At 34.8% G+C, this 15,879-nt stretch overlaps 1 protein-coding gene and 1 long non-coding RNA gene across 3 annotated transcripts in view; one reads left to right on the top strand and one right to left on the bottom strand.

Annotated features, from left to right (window-relative positions):
• The window catches only part of LOC131016333 (uncharacterized), a 609,307-nt gene that overhangs the window by 555,624 nt on the left and 37,804 nt on the right, over positions 1-15,879 (top strand). The window lies entirely within an intron of this gene.
• Positions 2,139-5,510, bottom strand: LOC131016342 (uncharacterized). Of its 2 annotated transcripts, none has more exons than XR_009098920.1 (6): positions 4,950-5,510; positions 3,688-3,789; positions 3,297-3,597; positions 3,041-3,108; positions 2,571-2,755; positions 2,139-2,370 (listed from the first exon to the last, which is right to left on the bottom strand). It is a non-coding gene; the product is annotated as an uncharacterized LOC131016342 (long non-coding RNA). The 2 variants fall into 2 exon arrangements; XR_009098921.1 differs by lacking the exon at positions 4,950-5,510 and adding an exon at positions 4,251-4,939.

Genomic DNA, 15,879 nt, shown 5'->3' with positions numbered 1-15,879 from the left:
TGTATCGTGTAATGTTGATGATCATAGTGAATTTAGTCATGGGGCACTCACGGGTTGTATTTATATAACCATGAAAATGTATTCATGTGTGTTCTTTAATTTTCGTTCTATGTTAGTTTAAACTAGAATGTCCATTCGTGCGATGCACGACGAAACATCGAAATTGACAATATATTTAAATAAATATAAATAAATATAAAATATATTTTAAAAATAAAATAATTCACGTCAATTATTCAATAAAATCTTAAATTTAAAAATTATATTAACAACTTTGTATAAAATGTAATAAAAATTATTCAATAACAAAAATTAGCATTTACACATTATTACTATGGAGTTACACGTCATAATAAATATTTTCATATACAAACCTAAATAAAAAGTGATAAAATTTTAATGAGAAGAGAGAAAATAAAATATTTAATGAAAAGAGAGAAAAGACATCTATATAATATATAAAAGATGAGTTTTTCCCTCCATCTTTTCCCTCTCTTTTTCTCTCTCTTCTTCCATGAATTTTTTCATTCTTTTTTCTTTTAGTTTTTCATAATTTAATTCTTTTGCAAATATTGTCAAATTTAATTCGTGATTTTTTTTCAATATGCATCTTAAATTTAATAGCCAAAAAATACACGAACTTTGATAAAAGTTGCAATTTTCACCTGAACTTTTAAATTTGCCAAAATATACCTGAACTTATATTTTTTGTTGTAAATTTCACCTCGACGGAGTTCAATCATTGCAAGTTCAGGTGAAATTTACAACAAAAAATATAAGTTCAGGTATATTTTGGCTAATTTGAAAGTTCAGGTGAAAATTGCAACTTTTATCAAAGTTCGTGTATTTTTTGGCTATAATCCCTACTATATATTAGTAAATTGAAGAGTTTAATTTTATAGTAGCACATTTATTTAAATTTACTGAAATTGTATGCATTTTATTTTTGAAAATGAATGATACATATCTCATGTTAAACCCTTTATTTTTCCGCTTTCCAATTGATAAAAAATTGTATATGTTGATAGTAACTTTATTTTAAAATTTGAGCATAAACAAAATGACCACATAAATATGATTTAAATATGTATTCGAAAACTATATTAATCTATAGTTATACTATATGTAAATAAATAGTTTTGTACATCTTAGAATACTATATGATCCATAATAATACTTATTATCATCTATACTTGCTTTTGATATTTCATAATTTATATATTTATACACATTATCAATTAAATCAGTTAATTGCTATTTCAAAAATTGAAAATTCGAATGTTTTCAGATTGATATTTTTATTGAGATTATATTGTGGATAATTTATTTTTTATTGAGATCATATATGTTTATATTTACTTATATATATATATATATATATATATATATATATATATATATATATTTAATATTTATTTATTTAAACTATTGTTCAATTTCGATGAAGTCGTGCATCGCACGAGCGGGCACATACTAGTTGTAATATAAATAATCAGTTAGAAAGTAAATATCAAGTTTCTTTATTTTATTTAAAATTTTCATCGGTATTGAACTGCCTATAAATTAAGTAATATTTAGGTGAATAATTATTCGCTATTGAATTTCTTTGATAAATAGGTGTTATAATGAATTTGTGCCATTTCTAACTAATAAAAATTGTAATTTGGCTATTATGTGTATTGTTTTCTAAAAAGACCATCGCAAATCTTTTTTTTTTCTTGTTGAGTCATGACTTATGCAAATCTTATTTGTTAAACCACTACAACAAAAATCCCATATTAGGACTCTCATAAGTGTCCTATTATGCAATATAATAGGACTTTCCCTTGTATGGGACTTTCCCAAAATGAGTCCTATTTGTGCTAGTCACAATAGGTATAATAGGACGCATGCGCATGTCCTATTCTGGGACGCTTCATTTTAGGATGCTCAGGAGTGTCCTATTAAAAGTTTGCCAAAAAATGCATAATAGGACATTTTTTACCGTCCTATTTGGGAATGATTGGAGTCTCTTATTTTAGGATGCTAGGAGGCTTTTAATATACAATTATAATATGAAAATAATGTTATAACTAAATTAACTATTATTTCCTAATATCCGCGATATTCTACGTAACAATAATCCAACAAATACGAGATTAATCCCAATATAACAATGCTTTATTTCAAATCTGAAATTTCAGACATCACCAAGGAATATTTTGGTAAAGAACTCAATCATGAGTAAAGAAGCTTATTACATAGTGAATACTATATCAACTGTTTTAGAATAGGTTCTCTTTGGTACCAACTGTTTTAGAATGGGACCTCTAGACTCCACTTTCAAAGCTATTCATCTTTTCATCAATCCAAATCGTCATTAGCTTTCACCTAAAATTTGCAAGAGAAAAACCCATTAGAATTGTGGTTATTCCAACAGCAGGATACTAGATAATTGAATAAGAGTGAAAGTTGAACTTAGCAAGCATGTGCTTCTAGGGAAAACAAAGAAAGAATAAATGTTATCAATATTTTAAAATAGAACAAGCACACCAACATAATCAACAACATAGATAAATAAAGATGATTACCAAGTGGCGAGGCCAAGCAATGCATGTTCCGATTGCGTCTCCAATTGTAGACAAATTCGAATACGACCTAATTAGTTCTTCATCCCATTCTATTGGAATACGGCCAAGCAATGCATTGTTGTATATCACCAAATCCTAGACCATATCAATCTTCTTCGAACATCATCATCATCATCGTTGATCACCTGAAAACAAAAGAAGAACTAGTTTGAATATGATCTAGTTTTACAAACTCTACAAAAATATGATCAACATCTAGGAAAATAATTGGCAATATACAACCTTTATTCTCTGAAGTCATAGAAATCAGCAGCAAAATTACATTCAACAAATGTAGGCTTCTGAAGAGTAACTCACATTATCATTATGTTCTTAAAATGCTATTATTTGATTTAAGGCACATTAAAAATACTATTATGAGATGTATACAAATCATCACATATTTTTATCAATGGAAAAATCAAATTTACCTTGAAGATCTGAAAGTGTAGTGGCAGCAACAATATAGCACGCATGACCAAGGATCCACGTTCTATATCTGGAAAGTATAAATATATGGAGATTATCAGCAGGTTCGTTTGTTCTCAAGCTATAGTTATGAATAATAAATAGTCCTAATATAAGAGTCCCCACAACCCCATTTTGTTGTAGTGTCTTCATATACTGACACAAATGATGAGATCGAAAAGGAACGCTACTATGCAAATGGATGAACAATTTCAATACCTCTTGAGATGGTGAGAGGTTATGCCCCACCAGCCATATCAATATCTGCAATTCCATCAACCCCCTTGAATGCAATACGTAGTTTCCTCATAGAAGATTGCTTCTCCCATACCTGCCATGCCATTAACATTATAATATCCCTGGATACTCCATTCATAAGATCGAATAGAGGGACATCTAGGTTAGATCGAGTGTCCTTTTCTAATTCAGGAGGTGCTTGCGTGTATAACCTTTTCCCCCTGTATGAGACGCTCCATCTAGTCAGGAGCAGACGAGGGTGATCTTCTAGTTGATAGATGAACTGTTGCAGATTCAAATATCATTTAAAATTACTGACACAAAAACTATCAGGGCCATAGGAGTCTTGAAAGAAGAAAATGTGATGAAGCACCTTTTTTAAAGTAATAGACTTCTCCAACTCGACTAGAACACCAGGACCACAGACGAGGCAAACTCTGTAACTTTAATATGAAGACCTTCGACTCCATTATACCTGTGAAAAGAATTGCAGTTACATTATTAAATAGTGAGTCAAAAGGGTGTATTATTAGTAAAACATAGAAGGAATCAGAAATATCAGTGAGACCGTTTCAACTAAATAGAAGCAGTAAATTGTAGAAACAACAACATAAACAAAAAACATTCTTGAATTCAAGAGAGCAAGATCCCACATCAAAACTTTTATTATAAGCCAGCCCCTTTTTCACAACAGGACTAATCCTTCAATGTGACTTATCTCAGTCTGAAAAAATGGCAGAATCTTGCAAACCTCAGAGTTAATCCAGACTAAAATTTAAGTTTTAGTTGGTACTTTACCAGCCTAGTATTAAACTATTAATATTATCATCATTCCTCCCAGAAGTGATTGCACAATGAATACAAAAACTCAATTACTCAATCATCTAAATCAATTTTCAGCAGACATAATATGAAATGAAATGAGAGGCATATCACATGAGGCACAAAGGCAGTGAGGCATAAGATTGAACAGCTTCCTGAGGTCACTGATGTGAGAAACTTGAAGCCCGACCACAACAAGGAGGTAACTCCTTATTCCCATCAAATAGATTATACAATTTGCATTCCTTTCTACCCCGACCACAACAAGGAGGTAACTCCCAGTAGAGTCCCTTAAGGTAAAGTGAACAATGCGGCTGCCCTTTCTCTGAGAAATCACACGCTCTTCCCATCCTCTCACCACATCAAGGAGACAGTGTAGGAAGCAAAACATTATTTCAACACAAAATCCCAATCAAGAATAACGCAAAGAACAAGAAATCATTTAATAAAGGACATGAATTTCAGTAGTGGTGAAATATGCTTGACCGTTCAGAAATTTAGCTTAATCAGTAGCATGATTGGTTGAAAAATCCCATAAAACACTAAGAAATTCCTGATTAATAAAATGCAGAGCCAAAAGTAAAAGTAATTAGATAACAAACCCTACAATCGAAATCTCGATTTAGGGTTTATCTCACTATTTTGTTCATCCACACTTGTTAGCAGCAGAGCTCGCTGATGCAAAACGATCAAGGACTAATTATTGATGAAGGTAACCATAATTAACATAGATCCAAAAGTATAACCACATATTTTCGGTCTAAGCATTCAAATTTTGGAGGATCAATTCTGAAATAGAAAAGAGATGACTACCTAGGGCAGCAGCGCCGATATTGAGATCGCCGGAGAGAAGTAGTGAGAGAGAGAGATAGCAAGTGTGCTGGTCGTCTCGGCCCTCAGCGGATTCCGCCGCTTCTACTCGAGCTATCTCTGGCCGCTGCTGAAGCCGGCTTCCTCTTCGTCGTCTTCAGCGCCGCTCGCTGCTGCTGTGGCTTCAGCGTGGCCTTGCCTTCCGCTAGCTCCAGCGGCGCTGCCGGTGCTGCAAGATCGAAGACGCAGTGGGGGAAGGATGAAGTGAATCTCGCTTTCCTTACTTTCAATTTTGAGAAGATGAATTTCAATCACCAAAGCAAATGAGAAATTGGTGATTTGATTTCATTCCACTTGACTCGTTGATACCCATTCTCAGCAGTTAATTTTTGTGCCCTTTATCTTTTTCTATTTTCCGTTAATTAAAAATGAGACTTTAAGTTTTAATTGGATGTTAGCTAGGGGCGATTTTATTTTTTTTAACCGAGAGTCCCATTAAAATAGTAATAGGACTCTTATCACATAATAGTCCCAACATAAACATCCTCATAGTGCTATTTTGTTGTAGTGAACATCTCATTTCTCTATATTCTTTTGTTAACTTACATATACATACATACAGGGAAGGGCTACCATAAGAGCACCTCTTAAATAAGAAATAAGAACTAAGAAAATGAATGAATTTTATGTAGAACACGTATGAATTCGCTGTATAAAGGTATGAATTGCGAAAAATAACTTTTTACTACTTTTGGGATTCGAACTCAGGACCATGAATTCATCCAACAGGATGATCAATCAACCGTAGATCTTAATGATCTAATGGCTGAAAATGATCTAACTTTTATATTTTAAGAAGCGTATTTATTTTAGCTCTCCCCCATATATATAATATGAATACGTACCAATGCGATTTAAATTTTTTTTCATAAAAGTACTTGTTAAAGAAATGTGAAGATTATCAATAGATCATTCATGAAAAATGTGTAACATATATACATATGTTAGGGCATGAATAATAGAACTAAAATTATATCAACATAATTCAAAAAAAACTAAGGAGATTTGACGTACAATTTTTTTTTGATGAAATGTACATGCTACTAGAACGTCTTCCAGTGTGTGGAATAAGATATGAATATGACTTTTAACTATACTTCAATCCCACCTAATCACATGAACATTTATATAGGATTTAATTTAGATCAAATAAAACATCATTTAATGTGAAAATTATAAATCACTTGCACCTAACTTATAAAGTACATGTAATTGAAGGATAAATTTGAAATTTGGAGCTATCATCCAACAATGGTGTTATTTATTTGATTGGTGTATGTGATAGAATTGAACCTAATGTTATACCGTCAAATTTTGAGGTAAAAAAGCTCAATTAAAGTTTCTCTTACCTCGAATTTGGCCGTGTATTTTTAGGCTCAAATTTATCGCTTACAGCTATCGATGGACAAATTAAAACCACGGGCTACCAAGTTTGAAATACAAGTTCTATGTTGGTAAGTCTTTATTTTAAGGGAAAATTGCCGTAAAATATGTAAAGTTTGGACAAAATCTATTTGAAATATGAAATAAAGCATTTTTTTTTTCTTCGATTTAAAATTCCTCTAAATTTGAAATTTGGTAATTCAATACAAAAATAAAGCTTTTCTATGCAATCAAACATTAATCCACAAGAGAATAAAATTAAAATATTAATTTTGCTTACAATCTTTGAAATTCGAAACAAAATACAATAAATTTTAAATTGTTATAATTTATTTTCATTTTCTTGTGAATTAATATTTGATTGTGAGGGAAAACTTCATTTTAATATTGAACTGTGGAATTACGGAGTTCATTAAATGTATTACATGTACAAGTTATGAGCTTCTTGTGTTAGGTTGTAGTAATTTTTTAAAAAAAATTAGGGGAAATTTTAAATCAGAGAAAAATTAGAAGAAAAAAAAAATTAGTGTATTTTATTTCAAATTTTAAAGATTGTGTGCAAAATCAGAATTCGTCCAAATTTGTGTATTTTACGATAAATTTTACCTTTTTTAACATTTGATGTCGTTAAATAAGGTAGGCGCAAATTCTCATCATCGAGATTTTTGGATTCAATTACTTTTTGTTTTTTTGAATTAGAATTACAAGAGGTATATAAATATAATTAAATAAGCAACTCGCACGCAACCGAGATTAAACCCAAGACCTCTCACAAAGAGAGTTTTTTGGTGTCTCAAATCTGCCACTTGAGTTAGGCCTCATTGATTGGATTCAATTACTTAGAGGGTGTTTGGCACTTTGGCTTTGGTTGAACTTATAAGCTCTTTAAAACAACTTATAAGCTGTTTAGAAGCTTATAAACTCCTTTAAAGTGTTTAGCAAAATGAGCTAATAAAGAACTCATAAGCTGTAAAATTAAGCTCTTAAAGCTTATAAGCTCCAAAAAAAAAATAAGTTCCATCTACCTCAACTTATTTTCTCATTATGTTATAAGCAACACTCATTTTACAAAAATAATTCAACTATAATTTTTTATTTCATCATATATCATTCAAATTGCATATCTTTTTTATTTTCTTTAGATGTGGTCTTGGGTACAACCGGGTGTACCGTACAACCAGGTTGCCCCCGCATTCTGATTCGAACCGTGTAAATGACATTATTCGGTTATACATATGACACTGCTTGTAATTGACACTAATCTGTTATACAAATGACACTGTAAATGACACTGTTTATAATTGACATTATTCAGAAATATAAATGACACTTCCTGTAATTGACACTATAATATTTTAAATGACACTATAACATTTTAAAATGTTAAAGTGTCATTTATATAATCGAATACTGTCAATTATAGGCAGTGTTATTTGTATAACCGAATAGTATCATTTACACGATTTAGATCAGAATGCGAGTTCAGATTAGGATGCAGGTCAGGGTCTGGGTGTGGGTCAACTTGATTGTACGGTACACTCAATTGGACCAAAATTTTTGTTTTTTCTTGATCTAACTAATATTTTCTCTCTCTAAGTAAAAATTCTCTTTCTAGCTTATAAGTTCAATTATTCAAATACTTTGACAACTTATAAGCTATTATAAAATTACGTATAAGTTGTTGAAACATCTTATAAGCTTCAAGAACTTATAAGCTCTTTAAAATAAGCTTAGTCAAACACCCTCTTAATCATATGAAAATATACAACGGGAGCTTTCTAATCATTTCTAATCATACTACTACTATTGCAAGGTCATCATCAAAAGCATTTAAAATATGTTATATAATCCTTTTCTTTGAGAAGATTAATAATATTTCACTATTTTCTTCTATAAAGATTTGAATCAAAATTTAATGTTCGTAGAGATATCTTATCAATTAAGCTGTATTTTATTATCAATTCTGATATAACTAGTAAATATTTAACTAATATATAAAACCAACAACTTCAACGATTTCGGTCAATAGAGCGTCAATTTGATACATTTTGAATAATAATAATAATAATAATAATAATAATAATAATAATAATAATAATAATGAGGAGATTGTTTTTCAGATTTTAAATAATTTAAGTGTCTATTTTAGTCAAAAGTTAATTTATTCCTTTAGGTGGAACTAACCGTAGAAATAATTTAAAGACATATTTGTACTTTTTTACCCCCGCAAAACTTTATACTCCACTCAAGACAACCTATTTAATAATTTTGTCACTACATTTTCAATGAAGCCGTAAATCTCTTAAGTAAGTTCGACTAGGCGGGTGGTCATGTTTAAAAGTAAATTGTACACATATTTTTATATTAATTCGAGTTTTTTTAGGGAGTAATTCTGAGTATTTAATCATATTTAAGAGCGTTTTGTACTATTGTCATCAGTCATGCATGATGAATGATCCCTTCGGACACGTGTCATTATTTTACTAATTTAACATGTTAAATATTTATGTATGCTGTCTCCGAGGGACACCAAACGGTGCGACCTCCTATGTGTGAACAGTGAGATCCCGAGTTCAAACCTCACTGCTCCCCCTCCCCAACTCCCCAAAGTATATAAAAAAAATATATTTATATATGCTCACATACTGGCATACATTAGAATTTAGACATTTGATTTGATTATTCAAACAAAAATGCCATAGTTCGAAATCTCACCGTCATTAAAAAAAAAAGGATTAATTGCATATAATATCACGAACTTTGCCTGGAATTTATTTTTCCTCATGATCTTTAAAAATTTCATTTTCTATCAAATACTTTAATATTTGTTCAATTTTCTCATGATTTTTTTTTCTGATGACCCAAAAAATGACATAGCAGTGACGTGGATTTAATTTTACACGTAACACTGACGTGGAATATATATGAATTTTAAATTACACATATAATATTACATCATAATAAAAAGTCATAATTTCTTTTAATTTCTCATTTTTATCAGGCAAAAGAAAATCAAAGATTACTTTTGGCGCTAGAAAAAAAATGATTGTTTTCCTTTCCACCACCTCTGTCGAAGGGTTCTTCTCCAGACCAGTGTGTAAGTCTTCGTGTCGAGGTCTTCCAAACCAGTGGCGCTGATTGCTCGCGGATTGCTGGCGCTGATTGCTTCGTGTTTCCAGTCTTCCGAACCAGTGCGGCGATTGCTTGCACCGATTGTTGGCGTCGGTGCTTCGCTTGTAATAACCCGCTCTTTTAATTATATTAAAACCAGTAATGCGATAATTATTTATTGCATAATTCAATAATAAAACCCAGTGGCTATTTAGGTTGATAACAGGCTTATCCGCTTATGATTTTGAATTATATTTATATTATTGGAAGCAGAGTTATTATTTTATTTACGTCCGTTAGCTTCACGTGATGAACCGCGATGAGGATTATTGAGCAGTCAATAATTATTATTTCAGATTATAACTGACTTAGCAAAGTCATGTTATTTATTAAGTGCAATAGAAATATTATTTTTATTATTATTATTATTTTACTTAAGTCGTGAAATTGTTCCGGCTTGTGAGACAAATTAAATCTTCGGATTTAATTTAGATTTTAGTCCGTGAATTAAATCTGCGGATTTAATTTAGATTATTCTAGCAAAGCAGGAAATCAGATATCGAGCAGATATACACACGCGCGATATTAACAAATCCGAAACTAGTATTTTATTAATCACACGTTACTATATTACAGATTTATAATTCCCAACACTAAGGGATTTCCTTGTAAATCCACCAAATCTTCTGTTCCTACATCCTCCAACTCTATCACACCACAATTTTTACAACCTATCTATTACAATTATCTCACAAGTTCCTAACCCACAATTTTTTTTACACCATCTGCCATCAATGAAGAAAAAGAAAGCAAAGAAGAAAAAAAAAAAGAGGGATAAGAGGCGTGTGCTGTTACAGCTATAGCTGCAGCCCCTCCCCTCCCCTCCTATTCCCTTCTCCCTACACCCTCCCCTTTCCCCTATGCCAGCCGCCCCACTTCCCCCAATCACCTTCACTCTACCCTACACCTATTCTTGCTAGCATACTCAAGTATGCACCAATGAACTTTTAGTATCAACCCCAGCCAACAAACAACTCTCACTCTCACTTTATTCCACCGAAAAATATCGAAGAGCAGCCCCAATTCATTCTGCCAAGATCTCAAGGTAAGGCTTGGCTTCAATGTTTTCATTTCCTTCAAGTAGTTCACCTGCATTAACACGAGAACCATAGTTCATTCAGTTATTCCTCAATTAAAACCATTCAACTACAGCGAACAAATCATCAATCAAACAAAACAACTGCAAGGTGAGCTTGCTCTTAACTTTACTATTCTCTGCCCAAAAGTCTCCTTCATTCGTTTAAACAATGGCACCTTCACTTCATTTCAGCTATTACACATTTCATTCAACTCCAACAGCCACCAATCAGTTCGAACACATTCAAGGTATTATACTATCTCGAATTTCAATCCAATCAAGCATTCATGTCAACATGTTCAAGCTATGGCATTACAACTATGTTATGATTCACTCATTGTTACTTTACGCTCTAGAACAACAAACCATGAGTATTCTGCCCTTAACAACTAGAAACTAGGATATAAGGAAGTAGGACTTAGCTTTAGGGAAAAAGGGCGCAGCCTGTTCGGTCGAGCCAAGAAGCGATGATCGGGCGACGGCTCATGGGGATCCAAGCGCCAACCACGAATCACGGCGATGTGCAGAGGCACGCCGGACTCGTGCGCAGCAGCGGCGGTTCCAAGGACAGCAGCGTCGACGGCATCGAGCGGTGAAAGGCAGACGACTCCCGATCACAGCGATGGCCCCGCGCCGATTCCAGAGTAACAGCAACGGCTTGGCGCACGGCGGCGGTGGAGTTTCAGGCGGAGCGACGCCGGCTTGAGGTGACAATGTCGCCGGAGCTTCAGGTGTAGCGGCGGCAGCGGCGATTCCCGATTTGGGAGAATTAGGGCTCAATTTTTGGGTGGCCTCCCCTAAATCTGAGGGACAGCAGCAGAAGCTCGGACGGCACGACTTTATCGGAGCCGTTCGCGGCGGAACCGGCTGGAGGCGGAGCGAGAGAGAGAGAGAGAGGGAGAGAGAGAGGCGTTCTGATTTTTGCGAGAGAGGCGTTCTGATTTTTTGAGAGAGAGGAGTTTCGAGAGGAGAGAGTGAGATAGGCGAGAGGCGCCGCCCTCGGCCAGGTGCGGCCGCGCCGGAGTCGCGGCGGCGGAAGCCTCGTCTGAAGGCAGATCGAGATTGGGAGAATTGAGAGGAGAGAAGGCTGCGGGTGTGAGATTGGGAGAGATTAGAGAGAGAGACCGATTGTGAGGAGAGAATGGAGCTTGGGCTGAGTTTAATTTGTTTTGGGCTTCAAATTTTATTTTTATTTGGGGCTCATATGTTATTTCCTTTGGGCTGAACTCTTTTATTTAAATTGAGCCCAGTTGATTCATCTTTTAAGCCTTTATTTTTGGATTGCCTTGTGTATTAATTCAGTTGGGCCACCTCTATTTTATTGGGCCGATTTTAATTAAATGATTAAGCCCAACTAACAATTCATTCATTGAGTTGTATAAAAATCCCTTGAATTTATTATACTACTAAGACCTCCTCACTTAATTATTTGGGTTGATTGTAATATTTAGTTCAAGCCCACTTTTCTTAATTAATTATTAGGCTGCCTTATGTTGAGACTTTTTATTTATTTGAACTTATAATATTATTTTTGTTTCTATTTATTAAGCCCGATTAATCCTTATGAGGTTATATAGCGAACAAGCCAAGTTAGTTATTTCCTTTTTATCAACCACCACGAGCGAGACTTATTTAATGGACAGATTAGAACACCCTGATGAGAACGGATTATTATAGTTGTTATCCGGCCTCATGTGACGAGCCTTATTTAAGTTGTTTATTTTATTTAATCTGAGAGTCAGGATTAATAGTAGAATTCCGAGACCATTAAGCCGGAATAATGAATCATGCATAAGATAGTCATGCATATTTATTTTCGCATTCTCATTAATCGAGGATTCTCTTCGAGCACATGTCTTATTTAAATTTCTCGCAATAAAGGTCAAGCGGGAGAGCAATAACTAGATTAAGAGCCACTACACCGCAACAAGAGTTTCTATCAGGTGGGCTTACTTTCCAAATGTATGATTGAGTTATTAAGCTCTAAATATTTCCTGAAATGAAAACTGTTTATCCAATAAATGTTTTTGTGCGCTCTGTTATGTTTAAGGCTCGCAATTCATGGATCGATCGAGGTTCTCTTATGACCTAACACGTTGTTTGAGAATTGTGTACACTTGTTAGTTGTTTCGGTGGGTTGATCTCCATCGGGCACTAATTCATGTCAGAGGCGTTATAAGGGTGCTTGGCTGGATGTGTTCCGGAGCATGTATCATGTAAGGCCTGACTGGGTAGCGTCCCGAGGTCAATTCAACTTGTCTGAGTTACGTCCTCAGGGCAAGTATCATGGGAATGAGGGATCTGTCGGTGGCTAAAAGGTTCGGGATCACAGCGAGTAACAGAACAGAGTGTGACAACAGCGCGCTAATAAAATGAAATGCTTTAACATGCTTAGAAGTTCTTTTTGTTTTAAAACCTTCTAAGTTATGTCATGAATGATTGGATAAACTGCTCTTACGAATTGCGAAATGTTTTAAAAGTTGCAGCCCACTAAGTACATTAGTACTTAGCCCAAATATTTTCAAATGTTTTTCAGGTTCATTGGCTGGTGCTGACGGGGAGAGCTGAGGCTAGGGTTCAACTCCGTGTTTTGACTTCCGCTGTAGTACTAGCCTTTATCTGTCTTTCGTTTTCTTGACTTAAGACCTTTATGTTATGACTCTAAACGATATCTTTTGTTGAGCCTAGACTTTTGACTCTCAAGTATTTTGATTAAGAAATGTCGGTTATCTGAAACACGAAACTAAACTTATGCGATCCTGAGTTTGAATATTGTCATTTGATTGGCATCTCTCAACGCCTTTCATTTTAGCTTCTCTCATCTTATCTCTTTAGATATGAATACCCGATTTAATGGGTAAATTATCAATTTTATTCAGCTCAATTAAGTTCTTCAATTATTTTCCTATTTCTTTTTGCCTTGGAGAAGTCGGGCTGTTACAAGTGGTATCAGAGCATAAGTTTTCTTTCATGTCTCTGATAACCGAAAGCTTCTAATGTTGAGTCTAGAATAGTACCTCTAGACTTCTAAGAAAGTTGTTGAACCTCAGTTCGCCGTCACACTGCCGCAACTAAGGTATGCTTTAAAAGTTCAAAAGTTTTAAATGCTTTCAATGTTTTTAAGAAGTGCGCGCTTTCAATGAATGATGTTATATGGATTGCTTATCGCTTTCATATTGTTATTTTGAGTCTCCGGCTCATATAACCAATGTATGAATGTATGTCGTGTTTGGGACTACCCGAGCCCTTAACGAATCAACGAATTTAAGATCGAGTTAGATTTCCTAAATCTTTCCGACTTGAGAAAAGTTTTCATGAAAGGGACATGCATTGTCCAAATGTTTTAAGGTTTCAAAAGAAACAAATGATTAAATGAATGAAAAGTTTTATGTTATCGTTTTAGGTTCACTGCCTGTACGATATGAATGATGAGTCCTCTTACAAACCGTTTGAGTACTACCCAAGGATACTTTAGAAATGTTAGTCGTGATAGCTCCGCTTGATCGATTTAAGTAAGGAATGATAAGATAGCAGCGTTTAACATAGATATGTTACAACGTAGAAGAAATATCCTGAGATTAAGGTTTCACTTAAGTTATTCCACTTAGGTTAAGATTAGTTTCCATATAGAACTAGTCTTTCACATGGTTACACCATAGAAGCGATATATCTTGTACATATTTGGTATGTATGTATGAAGAATGAGTCTCACTGTTGTGTTAATATCATTCGTAAACCAGAATGGACGACGCACTAAGAGGACGCGGTAGGGGACGAGGACGTGGTCGTGGTCGCGGATGCGGCAGGGGATTCATCCCTGAAGTGCCAATCCAACAAGTAGCACCGAATCGTACTGCTGAAGAGAAGTTTCGTAAGGAAAAACCTCCAACGTTTGACGGGCTGGGCGATCCAACAGACGCCGAAAAATGGATTAGGGCCATAGAGCGTATCTTTAACTACATCCGTTGCGATGACGAAGACAAAGTAACTTGTGCAGCCTACCAACTGGTGGACGAAGCCGACTTCTGGTGGGAATCAGTGAGACGCACAATGACTGATGAACAGTGGGAAAACTTCACTTGGGAAGATTTTAAGACTGTGTTGTATGAGAAGTACATACCAGGATGCTATAGACAGAAGAAGCAGAACGAGTTCTGGAATCTGAAACAGAAAGTTGGGACAGTTACGGAGTACGATAGAGCCTTCAATCAGCTATCAAGATATGCTCCGATGCTTGTGGACACTGATGAGAAGCGCGCAGAAAAATTCAGAAATGGATTGCACCATGAGATAGCGATTTCTTTAGCAAGCCAAGGAGGTCTTACGTATGCACAAATACTGAGCAGAGCCCTCACCATTGAATCACTTCTACCAAAGGAAAAAGGGAAATCTCCCGAACAATCTGGAATTATACCATCTCAGGATAGTGGTAAAGGAAAAAGAAAATGGAACGAGGGAACTGGTGGAAACCCTGGGAATGGAAATAGAAAGAAACAATGGGCGGCAAATCAAAATAAAAATCAGCACCAGAACCAACAGCCGCAAGCTATAGCTCCACCACCTTGTCCAAACTGTCGAAAACCCCATTTAGGGGAATGCATGAAAGGAAGGAATGTTTGTTATTACTGCGGGGAACCTGGGCATTTTGCTTCAGCATGCCCAAAGAAAAGAGGAGGAGCACCCCAACAACAAAATCCCGAAAACCAACAACGACAGAACCAAGGTCCTAGAGGATACCAAGGACAACCACGAAATGCTAGGGCCTATGCCCTTAACCAACACTAAGCAGCAGAAAATCAGGAAAACCTAGCAGGTACGATTAATATTTTCGACGTGTCGATTATAGCTTTGTCTGATACTAGAGCATCTCACTCTTTCATTCCACCTACTGCTAGTAAGAAACTAGAATTGACGTTGCAATTGTCCGAAACAACTTCAGAAGTTAGGATAACTGATGTGGAAAATTGAACGCTAAGGACGTTACTTGCGTGTGATTCTATGATAGAATTTGACGTAATCCTAGAATTGATAGACTTAATTGAGTCAGAGCTACGATACTTTGTAGAGAGAGAAGGATCACACTCCAATCTCCAAGAAAAGAAAAGACAAGTTCCACGACATAATGACATACCAGATTTTAAAGAAAATTTCTGGTTTGAAGAACGATGACGCGTTGTTAGAAAGTTAAGGCCATGTATGATTCAATGCCGCGTAAGAGCTGAATGGAATGAATGTCTAATA

Source organism: Salvia miltiorrhiza, chromosome 3 (genome assembly GCF_028751815.1).
Source record: "Salvia miltiorrhiza cultivar Shanhuang (shh) chromosome 3, IMPLAD_Smil_shh, whole genome shotgun sequence".
Lineage (NCBI taxonomy): Eukaryota > Viridiplantae > Streptophyta > Magnoliopsida > Lamiales > Lamiaceae > Salvia > Salvia miltiorrhiza.
This window is presented reverse-complemented; position numbering and strand designations above follow the sequence as displayed.